The sequence below is a fragment of the Bos grunniens genome, chromosome 8, assembly GCF_055505025.1.
Source record: "Bos grunniens cultivar Pamir isolate PY7600 chromosome 8, Bosgru_T2T1.0, whole genome shotgun sequence".
Lineage (NCBI taxonomy): Eukaryota > Metazoa > Chordata > Mammalia > Artiodactyla > Bovidae > Bos > Bos grunniens.
In genome coordinates this window covers 103,876,261-103,902,026 of record NC_141172.1, presented here as the reverse complement: position 1 = coordinate 103,902,026, position 25,766 = coordinate 103,876,261, and the positions used below count along the sequence as shown (strand labels likewise).

General features: G+C 44.5%; 1 protein-coding gene across 12 annotated transcripts in view; it reads left to right on the top strand.

Moving 5' to 3' along the window:
* Nucleotides 1–25,766, top strand: part of TNC (tenascin C) — a 102,388-nt gene that overhangs the window by 243 nt on the left and 76,379 nt on the right. The window lies entirely within an intron of this gene.

Here is a 25,766-nt window from a genome sequence, read left to right as displayed (position 1 = left end):
TCACTATGATAGACTGCTTGCATTTCCGATACAAAGTGGTTGTGGTTTCCTAAATGATAAAACTTTGGCTTTATTTTGGCTGCTGGCAGAAAGTATTTGCTATGATCGGATGCACCTTGACTTGTCTTCTACTTGCCCTCTTCCAGTCTTGGAGATTTCTGTCTGCTTGTTTTAGTTCTATGAAGAGCTCCACGTGCAGGAAACTTTTTAGGAAGTTGTTATCGCTGCCATTCTTCAGAGGGAGAGTGAGAATTCACTCTTAACTTGCCACCTGGCTGACTCACCTGTGAATATTTCTGTTTAAGGGTTAAGGTAGCAGAGTTTTACAGTGGCGTTTCCTCGTGGCCTTTCCATGGAGTAGGTTAGGAGGAGATTCGTAGAAGATGGTAGAAGAACAATAAGATTTTACATCTCAGCAACCCTTACTTTACAGTTTACAAAGAGTTGTGTACTATCCGCTTGTCCCTACGACATCCACCCTGTGGTCAGACTTGGCAAGGGATGTGGGCTGGGTGAACAGAGAAGGTAACTCCTAGGGTCAGGTGGACAAGTACAGACTACAGGACGGGAGTGGTAGACACAGGCTTCTGTTCTGAAGGGCGGTGGGGTGGGTGGGTGGGGGGGGACTCCCTAAGGATGCCTCCTGACTCATTGATCCCTGGGCTGGGCACCTGGGTGTATTTGAGGTGCTCAGAGTCAGCAGCATTCTATATCTTTCTAAAATCACCTCTCCCTTCTCACCTCTCATTGCAGAAAGCCCTGAGAAACAACTGCCCCTGGGGATGGGAAGCACAGCTCCCCTGGCAGACTGGAAAGAACATAGGGGGATTTCTCGGTCCCAGCAGTGTTGTAAGGGGATTAGGAACTTGGGTTTTGAAGCCAAGGATCCCTTTCGTATCCCCATAACCACCACACCACACACAGGACCCTGGTAAAAATATGTAACCTCTCCAAGCCTCAGTTTTCACTTCTTTAAAATGGGGACAATACATTCTGTTGTTATTATGAGGAAATGAAATATAAAGAGATTGGAGGAGCAAGGGCTCCAGAACTGGAAGTCTGGGTAATCACTGTCATTGCCCCCAACTTAGAGGGACTGAGGCACTAAGTCAATCTTGGAGTGTTTCTTGTGCGTTCCTCACCCCACCCCGACTTCTACTCCCTGACTTTCTGTCCCACCAGGTCTGAAGGCACCTCTCTAGCTGGCAGGTCAGACTCTTGGCTGTATTTTACAAGCTGGAGGTTATGTTGGCACAGCTTGGGAGAAAAGGGAGCAGCCTAGGTTGGACATAAAATGTCGAGCACTGATGCCAGAAGGCACAGGTTTTGAGTTTGGGCCTTTGCAGATTCTGAAGCTCTCGGTTATAAAGTACCATGCTGCTGCCGAGGGAGTCCTTGGAATGTGTTCCGTCCAGAGGGAGAGCAGGACAGGGAGCCTCCCTTGAAGAATGAATGCCTCTTTTTCATGTTTTTGTGAACTTCCCCCCTTTTGATGGTGTTTTCCCATCTGTGCTTTAGAAATAAAACCTGCTGCCTCCCCCGGCCGGCTTCCTGCCTTGTCCTGAGATGTGGTGAGGCTAACTTAGGAGTGGGGGAAAGCTTTGCTGGGTGCTGTTGAAACCTGTGGGAAGTCTGCTGGCATTGTGGGCATCCAGTCCTTTGCAGCAGACACAAGTGAGTGTGCGTTGAAACTGTGTGTCGCTGGGAGGTGATGGCGTTTGGGGGAAGAAAACGAATATGCCTATTCTCTGATTTGCACAAGTAGTGTGAACTGGATAAGGATTGAGAAGGGTGTTGCCAAGCTCTTAAGGTGTTAACTTTTTTTTTTCCTATGCTTTGAAAAACCTAGCTCCCCTTCTCCTTTCACCAACTCCCTCCCTCACCCAAAGGAACCAGCCTTGCAAACACTGGCTTTATCATCCATAGAGAGGAGGACCATCTGTATCTCACAGGGCTCTTGTGACCCTCGGTGAGATCATATATATCAAACTTGGCACAGAACCTGGCATGTAGTAAGAGCTCAATAAATGGAGATTTTCCTTGGTTTTCCTGTTTATGAGTTTGCAAGGACTTGGCCAAGATTAGTGTTCTGAGACAGTGGTTATCAAAAGGCAGTGGAAATATTCATCAAGTGAAATGGAAATGAACCAGGCAAAATCCTGCTATACGGCAGGTAAATGTGGGCCGATTTGATTGCAGCAGGGTTGGAGGTTCCAAAACTCACCCCAGGGCCCTCTGCCTCTGGGACATTTCCACAAAATCTCGAACACACAGAATATAGTTAAAAATTAGGAAGCTGTGTAGTGTGTGTTCAGGCTGCAGTTTTGCACTTTGACAAGGATGTGTACCCCTCATGATCCAGTGGAATTCCAAGAAGTTTCCCAGGTAACACAGTAGATAGACATATATTCCCCGGGCAGGGCGGGGGGGTGGGGGCAGGGGGAGCGTGTTAAATGTTTAGTAAAGTACGAGTTTTTAATTAACAGTCATGACAGCAACAGCCAAAACACAAGGAAAGCCCACTCTCTAAATCTTTGTATACCTCATCTCACTGAAGATCCGCATGTGTCAGAAAGGGACCATTCCTACTGGACAAAGCTCGAAAAGCAGAGAGAATGAGTAACAGAGCTCAGAGGGATGGAGCCTTGTTTCAGACCCAGGTCCCCACGACCCTCAAATCAGGACCCGTTCTGCCACATTCCTGCTGAATGCTGTTGCTTCTTGAACTGCCTTTAGAAGGAAAAAAAAAAAATTCTTTCTGACTAAATCTGCCCCTCCAGCCAGACTGTGGCCACCCATAAATACAGCGGTAGCCTGATCATATAACCAGAATGGAATTTGGAAAGGGAATTCAAGCTGACAGAATGAAAAACATATCCCCCTTAATCCTACCCTTTCTAATGCTCACAATGGACTGTGAACACCTATTCTCACCTCCCCCTGGATTTCTACAAACAGCCATGCTTTCTTAGAGGAAAAAGTATCCAGCTGGCTTAATACACAAGTCACGCTGAAGTCACAGTGGTTTGGAATGCAGAGTAGGAAACAGACGTTTAAGTTAACTCCATATACAAGCCCTCTGTGATGATAACACACACACACACTCAAAAAAGTTAATGCAGAACTACATATTACATATGTGATAGGATGGTTTGCCTCTGGTTCCTCATCAGTTTTTCACTCCAACACTGCACGTTCTGAATTACTGGCCCCATTTCATGGCCAGAGAAATCGAGACCCAAGGAAGTTGAAATGATGCATCTGAGGGTTTCCATAAGTGAGGGCAGAGCTGGCTTTGAACCCAGACTTTTGGACCAACACCCTACTATTCTTTCCACTAGGCTGTATCACCTCCAGCAGTCAGGCTGGGCAGACTTCCATGAAACCCTGAAGGATGTCTCTTAGTGGTTGGCCAAGGTGGCAGAGAAGCCCTCTGCTGGCTTTGGTGTCTATTGATTTTGCAGAATAGCCCTGTGTATATCATTTTTCATGGTGCTCAGAAAAGGTCAGCTCCTGGTGTTGAAATGCTCTGCCTGGAGACAGAAACGTTCAAATTTCATGGCTGGGAGAGAGAAGGATGACCCTAGAGGCAGCGGTCAGGTCATTATTGCTGAGTTTCATTCTAGAAAAGTAGGCACGCCCTTTGCCTTGTTGGACAGGTGGGAGCTCTGACGGGGAAAGCAGGGCTGTACCTGTGCCTGGATCCTCTCTGAGAGCCAGGTATTTGAAAGCATGTTTTTAAAAGGGCTGATTGGAAGATGAAGTGAAGTCAGTGTGGCCAGCCTTGGGGCAGTGAATCCCAGGAGATCAGGAGATAGTTGTAAGCTCTAAGCCACACATTCCCCTGGTATGGTTCAGCTCAGACTCCCTGCTGTCTCACATGGAGCAGCTGCTCCAAGCCTTCATCCTGAAGACCAGTGTGTGTGATGCTGTCCTGGACCATAACCCCTCAGGCGTGCTCCTGCCCGACCCCTCTTCCCCGGGCGTTTCCATCGCTACCTATGTTGGTCTATGTCCTCAGGTCCTCGTTGGCTGCACCAAGCCTCCTCTGTTTCTTCCTGACTTTTAGAACCCCTCTAAAAGCCCTCCAGGCTTCCCTGGTTGCTCAGTGGTAAGGGATCCACCTGCAATGCAGGACACGCAGGTTTGATCCCCAGGTCGGGAAGATCCCCTGGAAAAGGAAATGGCAATCCACTTCAGTTTTCTTGTCTAAGGAGCCTGGCACGCTATAGTCCACAGGGTCAAAAAAGAATAGAATGCAATTTAGGGACTAAAAAACAGCATGGTTCAATCACATCTCACTTTGAGAAGATCACAGGGAATCCCCTTGAATCTAATCCCAGGCTAGTATGCACACCTTTGACATGTGGGAAACATTAGATGAAGGTTCGTTTCCAAGAAGGAAAGCCCCTCTAAACTCCCATAAATTCTAGGCAATAATTCCATCCAAAGCAAAGAGCAATGGCCTTACTATCAAAAGGGACTGTACACACCTACATGCCTACCTGATTCTCACCCCGGTGACCAGACTGCTTATTTTAGTTATGCCCTGAAGCCTAGAAATCCTTTTTGTGTTCCCTCCTCTGTTGTCTCATTTTTCTGGTATCTCCTTAACTTTAGCAGCCACATAAGTTCAACACGTCATCACTACCTTTGACCCTCCATCATGGAAAAAAATTCAGATGCCCACAGTGAAAGCAGATCGGGAATGGAAAATCCCTTTCATGTGTATTTTTAGTCTATTTGTGAGTGAAAATGAAAAAAAAAAAAGATCATTTCATGCCAAGTTGTTTCAGATTTTTTAAATATCCTGAAATTCACAGGCCCTTAATTATGCAGCCATGGTAACTCGAATAGCTTTGGATGGTCCTTTAACCTCCCCTCTGTCAAGAGCCAGAAATATTTCATAAGCTCTGAAAGTAGACGGCTTGTTTCAGAATTAACCATTGATCAACTGTTACCCTGGAGAAGGTGAGTTGGCAGCTACGAATTTCTACATGAACGTGTCCAAAAAGTTCTTCTAGGAGGGACTGACAACGGCAATAACTAATATTTACTGAGGACGCTACACGCATTGTGCCATTTAATCTGCAACAATTGCTTCCAGCAAGCAGAAATGCCTCTCAGTTCAAACCTAGGGGACCCGAGGCTGGAAAAGTTTAAGTGGCTTCCCCAAGGCCATGCAGATAGTGATTGCCGAAGTCAGAACTCAAAGGCAGTTCCAAGTCCTGAGCACGTGGTTATAACTGTCACACTCCACACTGAAATTCTATTCATCTCTGACAACAGACGAGGCTGGACAGAGAGCAGGGCTCAGAAAGAGTCAGAGATGTGTCTTTCAGACCTCAGTGTTCTCTTCAGCAGGTGGCTGCGGCTGCTCTCTCCAGCTCATTCCTTCAGGCCCCACTCCCTGCAGAAACTGTCAGGAAATAAGTAGTGTGTTATTTCTAGCATAGTATGGTTCCCCAGGGGCTTCCCAGGTGGCGCTAGTGGTAAAGAACCAGCCTGCCAATGCAGGAAACAAGAGACTTGGGTTTGATCCCTGGGTCAGGAAGATCCCCTGGAGAAGGAAATGGCAACCCACTCCAGTATTCTTGCCTGGAGAATTCCATGGACAGGGGAGCCTGGTGGGCTACAGTGCATGGGGTCACAAGAGTCAGATACGACGGAACAACTACACCACCACCACCTTCCCTGTAGTCTACAGTCATTTCTTAGGGCCTATTACTAGTGGCGAGGGGCTTTCCTGGGGGCTCAGTGGTAAAGAACACACCTGCCAATGCAGGAGCCTCAGGAGACACGGGTTTGATCCATGGGTTGCAAAGATCCCCTGGAGGAGGGCATGGCAACTCACTCCAGTATTTCTGGCCTGGAGAATCCCATGGATAGAGGAGCCTGGCTGGCTACAGAGGTCTCAAAGAGTCGGACACAACTGGAGTGACTTGGTAAGCATGCACGCGCATGTTTCCCCTACCAGGCTGGAAACGGCAGGAGGTGAAGCCTGATCCAGGCCTCACCCCTGATGCCAGTCGGACATGACTCAGGGACACGCACAGGTAAGCAAATGCTCATCCTACTGGCGGGCTCACACACCACTCTGACAGTTCCCGCAGAGCTCTGTACTTCCCCCACACACCTCTGTGCATCATAACTGCCCCAATGATCTCCTCCCCCCACCACCTGACTCACAGCATTGAGTACAAAGTCATGAGAGGCGGGAACCCTGTCTGCTGGAAGCTCATTCTCCCCAGAGCTTAGCCACCTGCTGGCAGGTGGCAGGCCCTCAGTAAAGTATTGCTGAAGAAACTCTGCTGTCCTAATGGAAATGAACAAAAAGCACAACATGGCTTGGCTTCCAAACTGGTTCCTACGGTGACAGAAGCATTTTTCACATGCCAGACACAGTTTCAAGAACACAGAATTCTCATACGTTTACAAAGGTATAAAATAAGTTTTCTCTGTGTCACTCTCAGATTTCCCAGCAACCAAATATTATTTCATAGTTAAGTAAACTGAGGCCACAAAAGGTTATCACCTGCACAGAGTAGAAAGTGGTGGCGTTGTGATTCTTCTCCAGGAACTCCCAAAACTGCGCTTCTCGCACTGTGTTGTTGGACATTCAGGTATTATTTCCATTTTCCAGATGAGAAAAGAGGCTAGAGGTAACAGGATACTTGCTAGAGGAACAGTCACATTTTACAAGAGTATTCAATAGAGAGAGTAATGCTTAATACAAATACAAGAATTTCCAATGGTAGGCTTTAGATAAAGAGATATATCAGACAACTTAAATTTAATCTCCCAGGGGTGCGTTCAGGATAAAACCGCACTTGGAGGTAGGCAGGAAAAAATGAGGCTTCTCATGCTGGCCAATGCAGGAGATGTGGGATTGATCCCTGGATCGGGAAGATCCGCTAGAGGAGGAAATGGCAACCCCTCCAGTATTCTTGCCTAGGAAATCCCATGGGTGGAGAAGCATTCAGTCCTCCAGGGCTGAAGCAGGCTACAGTCCATGGGGTTGCAAAGAGTCGGTCACGACTGAGCATGCACACACACACAAGAAAAAAAAGAGATGGGACATTGAATATTGAGTGCAAGTCAGTATATTTTGGTTCAAAGCAGATTGAATATTGAGTGCAAGTGCAAGTATATTTTGGATCTAGCTCTATGCCTATGGATGCCATGTAGGGAAAGCCTGGCTAATAGCAGTGCCCTGGGGAATTCTGCTAAGCATGCCATGCAATAAGCATATGCATAACCTTGCTGCAGAAAGCGACACACCACAGCCAGCACAAGAGACCTTAGAGCAACACTGGACTCCCTGCCAGCCAGAGACCCTCAGCAGAGACCCTCAGGAAGAGGACCAGAGACCCTCAGGAATACTGCGTCCAGGATAGGCTGGCACCAAGAAACCAACCAACCAACAACAACAATAGCAATAAAGCTTGTGAGGACCTCGGGCCAAGGACGCCATGACTGTCCACCGGGGGAAGAGACAGCTGCAGGGAGCACATACCTAATGAACTCTGATGGCACAGGAGAAACGCACCTGCGGGGGAGGTGGCTCGCAGTGGGCAGAGATACCTGCAGTGCCACCCCCAAGGAAGTGGTCTGCTCTCTGAGGTCCTTATGTCCTGGGTCCTAGGGTGGATGCACAGAGGTAGCTCTATGCAGAGATGTCACAGAAGGATGTTCCAATTGATAGGTGGGGGCGGGGGCTGGGAGTAAAAAGAATTTCCCTTGAGCCCATTGAATGTTGAAACTCAAAGGGCTTGTTGGTAGCCTCCAAGCCAGGGTCCTGGACAATTGACCTGAGAGGCTCCTCCGAGGTGTTCTGGGGGCTGCCGGGTAGAGGTGGAAAGGCCAAGCACTCAGCCTTATTTCAACCAAAGCCTTTCCACTCTTTTTTTAAAAAAATTATTTTATATTAGAGTGTAGCTGATTAACAGTGTTGTGATAGGTTCAGGTGAACAGCAAAGGGATTCAGCCATACATACACATGTATCCATTCTCCTCTAAACACCCCTCCCATCCAGGCTGGCACATAACGTTGAATAGAGTGCCCTGTGCTATACAGTAGGTCTTTGTTGGTTATCCATTTTAAATAAGCACTGTGTACATGTCCATCCCAAACTCTCTATCTCTTTCCCCAATTCGTCTCCCCGGCAACCATAAGTTTTTCTCTAAGTCTGTGAGTCTGTTTCTGTCTCGTAAATAAGTTCATTTGTAACATTTCCTTTTATATTCTGCATATAAGGATATCATATGATATTTCTCCTTCTCTGTCTGACTTACCTTCCCTCAGTAAGACAATCTCTAGGTTTGAGAGAGTCATTTCCTAGGCAGGTTGATAGGGAGTCTAGGGGTCCCCAAGGAGAGAGGGGTCTGGAATTCTCAAGGAGGAAGAAAGGACAAACTTTTTTTCTTTCTCCACATTCCTTAGGATTATATAACAATAATGTATCCTGCCTAAGGACAGTCTTTGGATTAAACCTTCTGTTATCTTAAAATGTAAATTATAGGAGTAGGTCTGATGAGGTCTTTACAACCTCCAGACATTCTTTGGATTATATAACTTCATTGTTAACTCTAGCAAGCGGGTACTCTTTCTGCCCCCTTCTGATGCCTATGTCAGAAGCTTTCTCTATCTCCTTTATACTTTAATAAAACTTTATTACACAAAAGCTCTGAGCGATCAAGCCTCGTCTCTGGCCCCGGATTGAATTCTTCTCCTCCGGGGGCCAAGAATCCTGGTGTCTTTGCGTGATTCAACAACAACCTTTCAGGTTCATCCATGCTGCAAATGGCATTATTTCATTCTAAAACCCTTCCACTTATCTCTTTGGGGCACTAGCTTCCTCATGAAATGTCATTGGATGAAACAGTTCCATGGCCAAGGAAAAGCAAAAGGTTTTGGAAATTGCTGGCATAATTTATCTTCCCTCATTTTAAAGATGCTGAAACGGAGACATGGAAAAGGAAAAAGTCCTTCTAAGACCTCATGCCAGTTGGCAACAGGGTCAGCACTGAATCTGAGGTCTTCTAACTCATGCTCTTGGAAGACGGGGGCAATATAAAAAGTGTCAGAGCTAATACATTCTTTAGAAAGGAAAAATCAGCAGGGTTTTATTCCCTGAACAGCTTTAGCGCACGTGGGCTGAGCCAAGGAGTCCTCTGTATTAGTGATCTATCGTTACATAACCAATTCCCACAAAATTTGATCGTTTAGAACAACACACATTAATTATCCTGCAAGTTGTTGTAGGTCAGGATTTCAAGAACAGCTTAGATGGACACCCTGCATCATGGTCTCTCATGAGGCTGCAATCACAGGGTTGGCCAGGATTGGGGTCTCGTCTGAAGGGTCAACTGGGGAATGATTAAAGCTCACTTTTGTGGTTGTTGGCTAGATTCATTTCCTTTCTAGCTGTTGGTCTGAGGCCACCCTGACTTTATTGCCACGTGGGCCTCTCCAGCATAGCCTTCAGCATAGCCGCTTCATCAAAGCCAGCAAGAGAGAGAGCTTGCAAACAAGAGAAATATTACAATCTTGAGTAGCCTAATGGTGGATGTGATATCACTTTATCTTAGCCATGTTCTGTTGGTTTGAAGGAAGCCTCTAGCCACCCCACACGCAGCAAGGAATTACACAAGAATGTAAACAGCAGGAGGTAGAAACTGGAGCCAATCCTTTACCTGCTATTCACCTGCTACTGCCTCCATCATGCCAATGTCACCAATGTCTAACAACTTCTTATCAGTAAGTTCATCCAACCCACTTGCTGTCATATGGATGAGCAGTCAGTACTTACAGTAAACACTAGTGTGGACTTTGTCTTATTTCAACTTCTTGTCCATTCAGTACCAGGTAGAGCCTGGTATGTTCCATCAGATGTCATAGGAGAGCCATAGTCCTCTTGAATATAACCCCAGGGTAGGATCTTCCAAGGAATGACTTCAAAATGCATTTTACTAAAGGGCAAGACAATTCAAAGTGACCCAAATTGAAACTCACCCATCGTCCCCCTTCCCTGACCTGTTTCTCTCTTAGTAGATATTATAATGAAAACTTAACTCTAGGATTAACTCCTTTTCTTTTCCACATTTTTGTCACTATCCCATCATACACCAATTCTGTGAACTCTACTGCCTTGACCTGGAAATCAGTTCACTGCCTCCCACCCTCCCCATCATCACGCTAGCTCAGACTGTGATGTCTCACAGATGGATGACTGCAGCGTTTCCCTATTACTTCCCAGCCTTCCCTTCAATCTGTCCCTCAATATTGGATTATAGAAATCAAGATTCCCAGGCATAAAGCTTTTGCCAAATGATTCTCTTTTGGCCACAAAAGAATCCCTAGGAAGGCATCAGTTTTCCCCAGGATCTGGCCCAGGTCTCCAAATGAACCTGGTAACTTCAGCTGTAATCTGTGCTTTCCACACCAACCATTTTGTGCTTTTCATGTTTTTCCAAAAGCCATTCCTTCTTTCCCAGAATGTCCTTCCCTCTGTTTGTCACCTACTCATATTCTTTTGTCAAAATTCAGTTCAGGACCCACCTCCTCTAGGCAGAGTGAATGTCCCTTTGCTGTCATCCCATTCATGGCATCTTTCTATCATCACTTTATCATTATGGAATTCTCGTCTGCTCATAGGTCAACTCTTCCTTTAAAGTTTAAAAATAAGGATCTGTCTATCTAGTTTTTCTAAAATCAGATACAACTGGAATAAAATCCATTGTGTTCCAGATTTGGATTTTCCTATCTCACTAGAGCATGTTCAGAAAGCCTACAACCTGAACTTGTTTTCATGCTTAGCCCTCTAGGCTCTCAACTGTGCAAAGTGATGTCATAATACAGGACAGGGGGAAGTCAGCCCAGCCCTGAGACAGGAAACCATCTCAGGATGCAGACTTAGGGAATGTCCTTGCTTTCAGAGGTGGCCCCCAGGATCAAAGTTTGCATTGCCTGGGATTTTGAAAAACCAGTACCAAGGACAGAGGAGGCCCATCTAGGGATCTGAGGCTGAGTCACTAGAGACAGCGGAAAATCTGGCAGCTATAGCAAGGACCTGTCCACAGCTAGTGGGAGGAAGGAGAGGGCAGAGAATGAAGATAAGAAGTTTCTCTGTTTTAGGGCATGGAGCAATTCATAGCCCAGGGAAAGTGCTGGGTTAGGGTGAAGAGTATGGTTCTGGCATCAGAAAGCTCCAGGTCTGAGAGTTTGCTATTTGCTCTAAGCCTCATTTTTTTTCATCTGTATTAAAGGCAAAACATTAGTAACACCTACTCCATAAAGTTATTGTGATGATTAAATGATATAGTACAACTGCATTGCTTAGCCCAGAAATGCACTCAGTATCAACACCCTATTGTTATTGCTGCTCTTGTTATCTATCACTGAAGTAGTTCTTGGCAATAAAACTGCACTAGAGGAGTAGTTCCCCAAAGTGTGTCCTGTGGGAGAGTCTCCCCATGAGGTGCACCTCAAAAAAGTGTTCCATACAACTCAGGCTGAGAGAATGAACTTATGCTGGGGGAAGGGTAGGGGGGTGGGAGAAGGGGTAGTTAGGGAGTTTGGGGTGGACGTGTATACACTGCTACATTTAAGATGGATAACCAGCAAGGACCTATTCACAGGGAACTCAGCTCAATATTATGCAGTGGCCTGGATGGAAGGGGAATCTGGGGGAGAAAGGATACATGTATAGGTATGGCTGAGTCCCTTTGCTCTCCAACAGAAACTATCACAACACTGTTAATAGTCTATACTCCAGGATTTAAAAAAGAAAAAAAAATAAGTTAAAAAAATAAGTTTAAAAAGTGTCTGTGGCCAAGAGTGGAGAACACTTGACACTGTCCTGTTCTTGGAAATTCATAGCTCACGTATTCATTCAATACGTAATTCCAAGGGCTAGAAATACAACAGAAGACAAGACACAGAGGTGCTTTTATTCATGGAACTTATGGTGAAAGAGGTAGGCGAAAAAAAGGAAATCAAACTTACAGGATGGTCTCCAGAAGATACTTGCTGCTGCTGATGCTAAGTCGCTTCAGTCGTGTCCGACTCTGTGCGACCCCATAGACGGCAGCCCACCAGGCTCCCCCGTCCCTGGGATTCTCCAGGCAAGAACACTGGAGTGGGTTGCCATTTCCTTCTCCAATGCATCAAAGTGAAAAGTGAAAGTGAAGACGCTCAGTAGTGTCTGACTGTTAGCGACCCCATGGACTGCAGCCTACCAGGCTCCTCCGCCCATAGGATTTTCCAGGCAAGAGTACTGGAGTGGGGTGCCATTGCCTTCTCTGAGATACTTGCTAAGAAGTCTAAAACAGTGCAAGGGATCAGACAACAGCTGGTGGTGAGGGGGCTTGTTCTTTTAACTAGGATGAGACATGGAGATGATCTTTGAGCAGAGATCTGAATGCACTGAGGAAATGAGCTCTGTAGGCAGTGGTGAAGAGTTAGGATTTTATTCATTGTGACAGGAAGCCAGTGGGAGATTTGAGGTAGAAGAGTGTATGAGGTGAGACATTTTGTAGCAGTTAATGTTCAGCTTCATTCAACCCAGTACCTTCAGACATACATGAACACAAACACTGTTTCCCACTCTCAGACCTGGAGCTTTCTGATGCCAAAGCCATACTCTTAACCCTTACCAAGCCCTTAAACCTTAGCCCAGCTACCCAAGAACGTCTTGGAACATAGTCTGGTAAACATTGCACTGGCGTACCAGGCTTCATAGGTTTTAAAAGAGCTGTAAATTTAGATCTATAGTAAAAAGCCAAACAAACTCAGGCTGAAACAGGCAAGCTCAGAGTGGGAAAACCTAGCTCCAGAGGTAGAAAGAGACAAGCAGAGCGTCACTCTAATTAGCAGCTCTTCTTGGCTAAAATGGTCAGTGAGCACAGCCAGGCTTCAGCAGACTCTGGAACTCCATCTCAGGCCAAATAAAACTTGCCAACATCTGTCTAGCATCTAATAAGCATTTGCAAACAACACACCTTGGCTTAAGCATTCTCCAAGGCGGGTGGGGAGGGGGGTTATGAAACTTGAGGTCCAGCCAGACGCTCTGAAAGAAAGACAGGTCAAATATTTCTGCGCTTACACATGGACAGCCACCAGCTTGCTGTTGAAGCTCTGGGAAATGGAAGCTGATGGTGTCTGCTCCCCTTATCAAGAAGTGCTAATTTCAGTTTTCACCTTATATGAACTGCAGGACGTTTCTGAGTGCGTCACCCCAGTGTAGTGGTTGGAAACACATATTTCAGACTTGCAAATCAGGTCCAAAAGGGCCTTTGCCTCTTTTGTCAGTCGCTGAGCCTCCCTGAGCCTAGATTTAATTTCTAAATAGGTCTATTAATACCTGTCTCACCAGGTTGTCATGACAAAGGATAAGATAAATGATAACATGTTTTTAAAAAGCAGCTGGGATAAGGCTTGGAACAAAATAGGTATATAATTGGCTTCCCCAGTGGCTCAGTGGTAAAGAATCTGCCAAGGAAATGGCAACCCACTCAAGTATTCTTGCCTGGAGAGTCCCATGGACGGAGGAGCCTGGAGTGAAGCAGTCCATGGGGTCGCACAGAGTTGGACACGACTGAAGTGGCTAAGCAGCAGCAGCAGCAGGCTTCCCCAGTGGCTCAGCGGTAAAGAATCCGCCTGCTAATGCAGGAGATGCAGGTTCGATCCCTCGGTCAGGAAGACCCCCTGGAGGCGAGCATGGCAACCACTCCAGTATTCTTGCTGGGAAAATCCCGTGGACAGAGGAGCCTGGCAGGTTAGGTTACAGTCCATCGTGTCGCAAAGAGTTGGACACAGCTGAAGCTATTGAACATGCATGCATGCAGGCTTTCAACAAAATGTTAGTTTCCTTCCTGCCCATTTCAATCTGTATTTGCTTTTATAATAAGGTCATCACTTATTAACTAATTACTATATTCCAGCAAGCATCAGGAAAGTATGGGGTGACAGCCTATTTTGTAAATAAAGTTTTACTTGAACACATCCATGCTCACTCATTTATGTCATGATTAGGGCTACTTTACTACTGTAGAGTTGAATAGTTGTGACAGGCCATCTGCCTGCAAAGCCAAACATATTTACTGTCTACTCAAACAGATTTACTTAAGAAAAAGTTTATTGACTAGTCAGTGTGTTAAATTTATACATGTAATTTCCAATCACTACAATGCTGAAAATTGGATATATTATATTTATACGAATGAAGGAATTGAAGCACAAATAAAGGTTCATCTAGTAAGTCTTCATCCAAGAACATGAACCCAAATCCTATACCTAAAGGATGCTTAGAAAAATGAGAGAACAGTTATTCATTTGTATGGTCCAGCCTTGATTTGCTCCTGACTACCTCTGACTTTTATGTCTCTCAGGCTAAATTTCTTGACCTTTTGGCTACTGTTGTTGCTCAGCTGCTAAGTCGTCTCCGACTCTTTGCGACCCCATGGACTGCAGCACGCCAGGCTTCCCTGTCCTTCACTAGTGCCTGGAGTTTGTTCAAACTCATGTCCATTGAGTTGGTGATGCCATCCCACCATCTCATCCTCTGTCACCCCCATCTCCTTCTGCCCTCAGTGTCTCCCAGCATCAGGGTCTTTTTCCAATGAGCTGGCTCTTCACATCAAGTGGCCAAAGTATATGCTGAACTAAATGATCAGCATATGGAAAGGTCCCCACCCCATCTGTTTCCTTATTTATCTATCGGTCCGTTTGTTCATATAAGTCCACTCTTTCAAAAATGAAAGCTGCAATTTCTAGAGCCTCTAAAATGCTCTCGTGTCTTAACTAATATCTTAGAAGTCATACTTTTTTTTTTTTGGAAAGCGCATAGCATGAGGCCCAAGCTTCCATCCAGGAGAGATTTTTAAGCTCCCCTGGCTGCTACTTCTCACTTAATCTCCCTCTCACTTACTCACTTTCTCTCCAGGCCAGACACATGGAGAATAGGCTGTTTCCAGGGACTTTAGAGATTTGCCTGAGATATAGATACTACAGTGCATTTGGCTTTGTGCCTCCTCTTCAAGTTCAAAACTGTGTAAGAGTTATGTGCGCCCCAAGCCCCAGTATCACCTTCCCAAGCGGTCCCATTTTAGAATTTCAGTAACTCTATATCAACGATGGTGGATATCCTGCTGATATTTATTGCATGAATACTAAATCCTCAAACTGAACAATGAATCTTGTTGCGAAAGATAGCACAGTATGGCAGAAAAAGCCTAGGCTTTGGAATTATAAGACTCAGCTCTTTATTCCGAGTCAACTGATTACTGACCGGGCAACTTGTTTAACCTTCTCAAATCTTCAGTTCTCTCTCTTGTTTTTCAAAGTTGACTTTTTATTTACTCATGGCTTCACTGTCGCATGTGGGCTTCTCTCTAGGTGTGGTGCGCAGGCTCCAGAGCCTGTGGGCTCATTATGTGGTGCACGGGCTTAGATGCTCTACAGCATGTGGGATCTTAGTGCTCTGACCAGGGGTCAAATGTGCATACCCTGCGTTGGAAAGCCAGTTCTTAACCACTGGATCACCAGGGAAGTCCTTAAACCTTCAATTCTCTTCACAGTAAAATACAAACAGTGCTTCCTAAGTCATAAGGTTGGTGTCAAAGTTAAATGGCCTCACTAATGTTCCCAGCACAGGACAAATGTTCAGTTGCTAGAGAGGCTCCATCCTGGAGCTACACAGTTATCATGGACGAGCCATTATTGGGGTGTCATTACTCTCACCTAACATGCAAGGAAATGAAAGAGGAGAAGGTTTAGGATTGCTTCCAAATCTGCACTTTCTCCACTCTGTGCCATCAAACTTATGACACACTTCAAACAGAATAATCAAATAAGTTTGGGAAACACTATGGATGTTCCCTTTCTTGGAGATTTCAGATAAACACAAACATATGAAAGACCCTAGAAGATCCTGAAGTAAAGAAGCCGGGGGTAATTTGTTTGGTTTAAAATAACATTTTCCAAGTAAGTTGAATTAGGAATCTCTTCTCTTTGCGTTAATAACTGTCAACATGTTGTAAATAGCACTCTAGAAAAGGCTGCTTAAAGTTGGTCAGCTAGATTAAACTCAAGGCAAGGGTTGGAAATAATCTCTATTTTTCAGGCTATGTGAAGCTTCTCCTGTTCTCTGTGTAAGTCATAAAGCTCTTTCATTGCCAGTAATTATTCTGGACCTTTATCACTGGGTCCTTTTGCAATTGGTCCTTTTAACTCAGTCATGCAAACCACTCCTGGACATCATTAAAGGAAGGCCGCAGAGCCAAGGGTTAGGAATGGAGCCTCTGACTCATGAGTCAGTCTACCCAAATTAAACTCCTGTTTCCCCTTTTTTGCTTTGTGACCTTGAGCTGTGCAAGCCTCTGTTTCCTTATCTATAAACTGAGGAAAATAAAGTCAGTCACCTCAAAGGTCTTGGAGAAGATTCAATAAGATAATCCACATAAGACACCTTATGCAGTTCCTGGCTCAAATGTGTTCAATCAATCTTAGTTATTATTGCAGCATTTAAATCACCCCTTTTTTGAGAAAGAAAAAGTAGACAATGAAGGTATGTCTGCCTTGCCTGGGATCATACTCATTAATTACTACAGTAGTTTGAGTTTTTTTCTGACAATCTAGTTTCCTGCTTCTAGTCTTAGAGGCATATTTCCATTTTAGGAGTCAACTTTCATCAAAATGTATCAAACATTATTGAAGTTGATTCATACAGGCTTTTATAATCGTCAGTGACTCCATCTGGCTCCCTCTGACACAGGCATCAGTCAAGCCGCATTCCATCCATTTAAATATCAGCACATAGAGTCGGAAAAGACGGCCAAAGCTAGGTAGTCTTGCTATGCCAAATATTTGCACACATACTAACACCAGCCCCCACCATGGAAGACATTGCTAATCCATCACAACACCTTTTTCCCTTGAGTTCAAACACGGCCATAGAATCTTTCTCAAAGTGGCTCCAGGCAGCCATTATCAGCTGATTGAAATTGACACATAAACTGAAAGTTGTCACCTCAAACCAGATTCAGCCTCTTAACCAACACTTGAGTAACCTCTACAGTATTATGATTTGTTTAAAAAAATATATATGTTCAGTGCTGTAGAGCTTCCTAATAGGGGAGGACAAGAAGGAAAAGGAGAGACAAGGAGAATACTAACATCTAGGTAGCACTTATTATTAATACACCAGGCATTTATAACTCCTTATCACACTCTGTCTCCAAAAACCCTGGGAAAATCTTTATGTTACACTGAAGAAGCCACAATTCAGAAAAGTTAGAGGACTTTGTCAAGGGCTCCCAGCAGGTAAACAATTTGATTTCAGGTCTTCCTAACTGAGAAGACAATTTCCTTCTCTCTCCCAACATAATTCCTCTTAAGAGTTTCCATATCCCCTCCCAAGACTCCATCTCTGGCCTTGGGTGGCTGATAATGAGTTGACAAAGGCCACCGTGTTATGCAGCTCTTTTTAGAAAAGTCTCTTTTTTTTAGGGTTGAGTTATGAGTCCATCTATAACCTGCCCTTCCTAAATAAACCTCTTTATTTTTGTACCTTGCTCAAGAGTTCAGGAACCCATTTTCCAATACTTGTGCAAGAGCCAACGAGATTTCTTAAAATTCTGGATGAGAGCTGAAACAGAGGAGGTCATTGTTCCACTGGGAAATGAATTCAAACCTATTTTTGAAACAGTTTTCCAGAATTTTATAGGAACCTATATTGTTGCCACGTGGTCAGACCCACTTTTTTTTTTTATTTTCTTTTCTGTCTAGGTAAAGAAATAGGACAGAGAAAGCAAGTGCTCTGCAGAATTTTTATTTCAAAAATTGAAACCAGACCATACCAGGGCAGTTTGTGGTCTGAATGTATCAATGGATCTAGTCATATTTCATCTGAGCTTTTCTTAGGTATACTAAACCACAAGTATGAATCTCATTATTGTGTCTGGGTGGAACTACTTTATGGATTAAGATTTGTGGGCTTAACTTGGTTGGTAATGAAACGTATGTTCAAGGGATGGGAGGGAGGAAGCCACGAAGCACTTCCAGTGCTTAGGCCAAACTCTAAAGAAAGAAACACTCAGGATTGGGCAGGGATGGGGGGGTGGGAGGTATTCTTAAAATTGGCCGTGTGACTTGGGTCTAAAAAAATGAAATCCAAAATTAGGTTCAGCAGAAATATTGCCGAATCAGCAGCGGACCACGCATCACTAGAACAAAAGAGACTCTAGAATTGAAACCATACACGACTCCTTGCAGCCCCAAGAGCGGCTGTGACTTGCCCACAGCAATTGGCAGAAGCGTGGCTCTCAGCTCACTGTGTAGCTTTTCAGTCTATGGCATGTGCTTCTATGTGGCCCCATGAGAGCCTCCAATCTCTAGGAGCTTAAAAATAAATAATGAAAATTCAAAATACAAAAGGAGAGAGAGTGTGACCTAAATTTAACAAATAACACTGCAATGAAACTGGAAGGATTCCTAGTAACCAAGGATGCTGCCTTTGCATTGAAATCAGAGTTTTACGCTATCTTACATGCCTGGTGAAGTCCAGCTCCTGCCAAAGGTCCAGCTGAGTATACTTCAGTCAGACAGAAAGCAGGCAGTACTGGGGCCTCCAGAACTCGAGGTATTGATTAGAATCTTATAGGAAAGAGTCAGGTCTGTCTTGGATATTTTTTGTAACACTTGTGCTTATGGCATCTGGCCCATAGAACTGATACAAACTCAGTGAATAGCCAAATGAGCAAAATGAACTAATTCCAGGAGTGGAGCTATAATGAATTCCTCGATACATCGTGCCTTAAAAGAGATCACAGGAGAGCCAATTACATTAAGGCCATTATGAAACAAAGATTATTTGTTCATCAATTCCACGAAAATAAGCATCAGCTAACTGTAGGTAAGCTCAAATCAAGAAATATATTTAGCTACATTTTATTAAAATATACTGTGCATTTATGATATTCAGAACACAATACTTGGTGTTGGGTATTAAGAGATGAATGACACAGATGTGGTTCCTGCCCTCGTGGGGCTTGCAGTATACATACAGTCTAGTTGTATGGAGATGAACTGCTAAGTTGAATGTAAGTACAAGACAGAATTTGCTTATTGCTGTAAGAGAGGAAGATATACACATGTGATAAAGCTACCCAAATCATTTTTAGAATGACATGTGATGGAAATAATATCAGATCAATACTCAGAGAATTCAGAAGAGGAAAAAAAGTTACCTGAGAAAGCTTCTAATAATAGATGATTTTTTTTGGAGCTGGATGTTGAAGGATAGAGAAATGTGCCTGCTCAGATGGGAACAGGACTACTGAGGAGACTTCAAGACATCTGAAATTCTTCCTCGGTAACAACTGAGCTCAACAGCGTCTCCAACGTGTCTGTCAGCATGCTTCGTTTCTACAGAACTGGCAGGTCATGTGGCATCTTAAGGCCCCAATCCCAGGATACTGATAGTATTACCCCCTTGAGCCAGGTGTTTGGCAGTTATATAGACAGAGCTTGGGTTTGGTCTTGAATCATAACTCCTTTCCTTGGCCCAGCACAAAAGACTTTATAAGATGGTGGCTCAGAGCACTTACGTTGGACTTGGATGGACCCATGTTCAAGTCCTAACTCCACTACTTAATGAATATCTGAACTGGCAGAGACGCTTACTTGTCCTCTGACTCAGTTTCCTCACCTGCAAAGTGAGGACAAAGATACCACCTCATATCACTTTGTAAGAGTTTAAACTGCAGATTTAAAATGCTTGGCACAAGCTCTGGCAATTAAGCACTCAGTGAATGATAGTTTATTACATTTTATTATCATTGTCATCATTTCAATTTTGTCTTGATCATACAAGGCCTCTTCAATTGGTATTTGGGGATCCTAAGCACTTCCTCCTCCAGGAAGTCCTCTGTGAACTTCCAAGCTCAGAGTGACACCTCTTCTCTCAATGCCTGCATCCGTACTCTCGCTGCTACTGGACCTTGTGTGTGTTCTAACTTCTGAGATTTCTGGAAACAGAGAAGAGGTCCTTATGCTGCTTAGTTTTCCCAGCACCCAACAACACATCAGGAGGCACATTATAAGTAAACTGCAGGTAGCTCCTGAAAGAGGCTTAACATTTCTACTCCCGCTCCTGGCTTAGAGTGTGCTGGGACACTTAGGAATATCACATATATTCAATCCACAGTACAAGGATTTAAAGTCAATTCTTCCAATGAAATGTGACTATCGATAAATAACCATTGTAAATGCATAAAAAATAAAGTTGATTCTATTTCATGACCTTTCCAGAGGAAACTACAAGCTTTTTGATAATACAGACTGTGCTTATCTTCTTCACTTTTATATCCCTCATGCTTAACTCAGGTCTTGGCATATGGTAGTCACTTAATAAAGGCATACTAAAAAGATATATAATTGGATGGATGAATGGATGGATGGCAATTGAAGAAATCCTATAGGACCAAGAAATCTAAACATCTCAACACAGATGCTCTCTAAGATCCCATTGCAGATCTTTCTTTCTGGGGACCATTATAGTGACCTCAGACTAAGAATTACTAGAAGTCTTTGTTGATGCCCTCCCAAGGGTCTCAGCAAATAGGTAAACCTTAATCAAATTCATTGAAAAAATAGGTAGGATATCCGGGATTTAATGTTTGCCTTATACTAATAGCCAATGAAACTCCCAATACTTTGGCCACCTCATGCAAAGAGTTGACTCATTTGAAAAGACTCTGTTGCTGGGAGGGATTGGGGGCAGGAGGAGAAGGGGATGACAGAGGATGAGATGGCTGTATGGCACCACCGACTCGATGGACATGAGTTTGGGTGAACTCCGGGAGTTGGTGATGGACAGGGAGGCCTGGCGTGCTGCAATTTATGGGGTTGCAAAGAGTTGGACACGACTGAGCGACTGAACTGAACTAAACTGAAGAGCCAGTGATCCTCTTTGGGTGTTTAGGTCCAGGCATTCTCTTTCATGGCATGTGTTACTTTTACTCAATTCCTTCTGGCTGCCTGAAGTGTCTAGTCCCCTAACTATGAAGTGGAGCCCCAAGGAATTGTGCAGGCATCGATTAGCAATGTCTGCCACATACATGCTAAGGATGCACGTGGGTGCCTCAGATTTGCCACCAAGGACACGGTGATTTTCTCAGTTGCCTCTAACCCTTCTGAAGTCTGATTTAGATTCTCTAATCCAATGTCTGTTTGTGTCTATGGAAAGTACTGAAAATCAGAGCCAAACGTTTCCCGTCAGAAGCAGTGTCTTGAAAAACTAAACCGCAGGCAGTCTGTTGTGGAGAAAGCCCTGGCTGAGCAGCATGCACAGCCATCCCAGTAGCAGCACCGCCTCTTGGCCAAGACCTGCCCAAAAGAGCCCCACCCTGGGGTCATGGGCTTGCTTTTCTTGCTACTGAATGAGAATACGTAGGTGAGGAGGAAAACCAGGACTATAGACCCAGCCTCCTCTTCTCCTAAGGATTTCAGAGTGTCTCTGTCACTTGACAACTGAAATATTACAAATTATGCGTCTCCATGGAAAAAGCAAACAGTGGGCATGAGGTGGCTCCCCAAAATTCTCTCAGGAATCCCTCATCCTTCAGAAACTAGCCTTCCACAACTGCCTTCTCCAAACAAAAGACACAAGTCACCACACAATAACAGTACACCAGCTACTAAGACCTTCTTCCTGTCGCCCACTGTCCTAAATATTTCCAAGTGTGATCCCTTTTGATCTCACTTTTTTCTCACTTTCAGTTGAAAGAACTTTATTGTGGGGTTCTTATGAGTATTGCCATCTTACAGGCAAGAAAGTTGAGGCTCGTGTGTGTGTGTGTGTGTGTGTGTTCAGTCATGTCCAACTCTTTGCCATCCCATGGACTGGCATCCCACCAGGCGCCTCTGTCTAGGGAATTCTCCAGGCAAGAACACTGGAGTGGTTTGCTGTTTCCTACTTCAGGGGATCTTCCTGACCCAGGGATTGAACCTGTGTCTCTTGCCTCTCCGCCATTGGCATTCTCTACCACTGTGCCACTTGGGAAGCCCCAAGTTGAGGCTCACAGAGGCAGTGCTACACATCTAAGGTCAAAGCCACTAGATGGAGCCATATGAGGTTGCCTCTATCCAACCATATTTGACCTTGAAACTGACAGTTCCATTAGATTCAAATTAATAGCCATTGGCAGGACCAGAATCCATAGTACTTGGCTGATTCTAGAGCAGATACTCTGGAAAGCTGCACAGACTCTCCTTGGAGATTTGTCAGTTTTAGCATCTATCATTCTTCCCTGTGAGTATCTGTTTTCCTGCCTGTTTCCTTTCCTGAGCTGTGAGCTCTCTGAGAACAGGAACTATCCATCACTGGCCTCTGAAACACCTGACTACCTCTTGAGCTGTCCCACAGCCTGGTCTTAATCATCATTCAACTCCTCTCTGTTGATGCAAGAATGAATGATTTTAAGAGCAATTTAATTCCCAGGGCTGTGAAATGACTGCTAGCTCCACAAGCCTCCTAACTGGGTACCAGCTACGCGCCACCGTACTACCCAAATGGCTAAGTGCTTCTCAGTGCTGGAGCTCCTACACCTAGGGCTTGGAGGGCTTTTGGTTTTGGCAGGAAGTGTCTGCTCAATTCCTTTAAGACACAGGTTGTACTGGACTCCCTCAAGTGGAAGGATCAGATGTCCTCGGAAAAAATCCACACTTCAGGCTGTTTCTTGGCTCCTCTCTCTTCCTGACACAGTCCAAGAAGGAATTTATGGATGTTGGGAAGGACAAGGGGTGAGAATTTCTAGAACCTTTAAGAACACCCATGTAAGCAGCTCCATGCTTTACTGGCTGTGCACAATAAAATTCTCTTTCCTGTAAGCAGGAAGAAAAATGTGATCTGCCTCAGGTGTTGCCAAAATGATGTGGAAAGAAATTCATCTGGATTTTTAAACCATCAGGAATCTTCCTGGTTCCCCCAAGCCCAGACTATTTGACGTAAATGCCTAAGTCAACAAGATAAATATATTCTGTGAGTTACTAAGAGTGAAGTCATAAGTATTCTGAAATATGATTCTAGCCAGTTGGAAGTTTTATCTTTATCTAGAAATGAAACTGTTTATTCTCCAGCTGTGACCCGGAAAAAATTCAGAGATTGTTGACTCCTTCATCTAAGCAGTGGTCTTTGTCCTGTGATGAAGTGCCTAAAAATAACCGTTAGTTTATTTCATGCTGCTTCCAAAAGGTTAGCTATCAAACAGCTCTGCTGAGGCACCTCAGAATATACAATTATAAACCAAAAAAGTCTTGGGATGTGGCTGCCATGACCACACCGTGGTTTCTGCATCTACTGGATGAAGTGGTACCTCAGAGTAATGCTCCAAATAAAAACCTATAATGCCAAAATTTGGAAATATCATCCTATACTGGCAACATCTAATAATGAAGAGACTGAAACAAGAACTAATTTTTATCTTCCATAAATGATAAAATCCTGACATATTAACACTCACTCCCTCAAAAAAAAAGAAAAAAAAAAAGAGCCTTTAAGACCATTGTTTTCATCTTTTTTTTTCTTCAATAGCAGGCACCGTAAGTGTGCCAGGAATTTGCAGACCAAGGGACCAAATACAGAAGCCTATGTTTTGCCTAATCTGCATAGATGACACTGAGCAGTTAGGCACCTGGCCTTAAAAAGATACAGCAGTGCTCATCCAGCTCAGTACCAGCCCTTCACATTGACCATTACTGCTCTCCTTACTGGTTCTGTCAACTCCACATGCCCTCTTCTTTCCACTCCTGCGCACATCTTACACACCCCCGTGGAACCAGGATGTCGGTATTCCGTACGTGTGATTGCACTTTGGCCCACATCAGGGAGTCACGAAGGGAAGCTGCTGCTACTGCTGTCATCTCCCTTCATCTCCTCCTCACCCACGCGTTCCTTGCCTTTTCTCATGCTTCTCCCACTTTCTAGACACCTAAGCAGGAGAAGGCAATGGCACCCCACTCCAGTACTCTTGCCTGGAAAATCCCATGGATGGAGGAGCCTGGTGGGCTTGCAGTCCATGGGGTCGATAGGAGTCGGACACGACTGAGCGACTTCACTTTCACTTTTCACTTTCATGCATTGGAGAAGGAAATGGCAACCCACTCCAGTGTTCTTGCCTGGAGAATCCCAGGGACGGGGGAGCCTGGTGGGCTGCCGTCTATGGGGTCGCACAGAGTCGGACACGACTGAAGCGATGTAGCAGCAGCAGCAAGCAAGAAAGGTAGCTGGGTGAGGAGCAAATTCAATCCACCTACTCAATTGCATCCAACCACTTTTTAGAATCCCACCCAACCTTCAGGCTCAGGTCAGGTGCTACCCCTTTTAAGGTGTCTTTTTTCAGCCCCTCAAAAAAATGTAGTCACCCTCCACTTTGAAACTTAACAGACTTAGGTTAACAATCTCCTTTATTACCATTATATCGTAATCATAGCCATGCTGTAACTCCCTGATTCTCCCCCGCCTTCTGAATGCAAGCTTTCTAATCTACTATCTACTTGACCAGTGTCATTATTGTTGTTTCTGTTACCATTAGGTACCATATTAAGTACCTACTATGTGCCAGGCACATGCTAGTAGCTTTAAGTACACCTTCTCATCTTATCCCATCTTCTCATAACTCTATGAAATAGGCACATATATGGGGGCTTCCCTGATGGCTCAGAGGGGAAAGCATCTGCCTGCAATGCAGGAGACCTGGGTTCCATTCCTGAGTCAGGAAGATCCCCTGGAGAAGGAAATGGCAACCCACTCCAGTACCCTTGCCTGAAAAATCCATAGCCTTGTAGGAGATGAGGCAAGTGATACTTAGAGGGGGAAGTGAATGGCCACAGGTATCAGCTACTAAGTGGAAGACTTGGATTCTAACATAGGTCTATTTCTCTGCAAAGACCAGACTCTTTCTCCCATACTAGCTGCTTCATTGATAGAACTCTCCAGGGAGCTGAAGGAAATGGACTGAGTCCCCTCAAAAAGTCTGGAGCAAGGCATTGCAGAGTCAACAGAAGCAGGAGAGCCATGAGTTGATCTTGACCAGCTCTACCAGCTCCCAAGAGAAGGGTGAGGCTGGGCAGGACAAGATGTTAGACATAGTCAGAGTGGTTCCTGGGCAAGTTATCTTTGGTTTGATTTTAGAAGAATCTCATGGAGCACTTGGAGCTGTAACATACGCAGAAAGAAAAAGAAAAAATACCTTGTATTGCAAGTGTAGGAGGGGGATAGGATGATAACCTGGGGCAAGGTCTATGTCCTTTCAGATTTAAGGAGGACAATAGCCATAAAGACCACACATGTATCCAGGTACATATACTTGTACCTGGATATGTTTGAATATAGAAGGTATGAAATTAGTACACACATGTACTTGTTTATGTTACTGAAAAGGAGTCATCTTCTCTAGTCTCCTGGTACCTGGATGTGAGGTACACACAACTGTATTATAATAATATAGGAGACTTAACAGCTGTCCTAACTTTCTTTTTAGACTTTCTTTGACCTCTCTAAGCTCCAGTTTCCTCATTTGTACTATGGGCTTGATATTACCAAGCAGACTTCTAAACTAGTACTGGTGAATAGAACTTCCTACAATGATGGAATTGTTCCTTAGCCACAATATCTGATATCATGGCCACTCATCACATTGCTCTTAAGCACTTGAAATGTGAGTAGTACCACTGAGGACGGAATCTTCAGTTGTATTTGATTTTA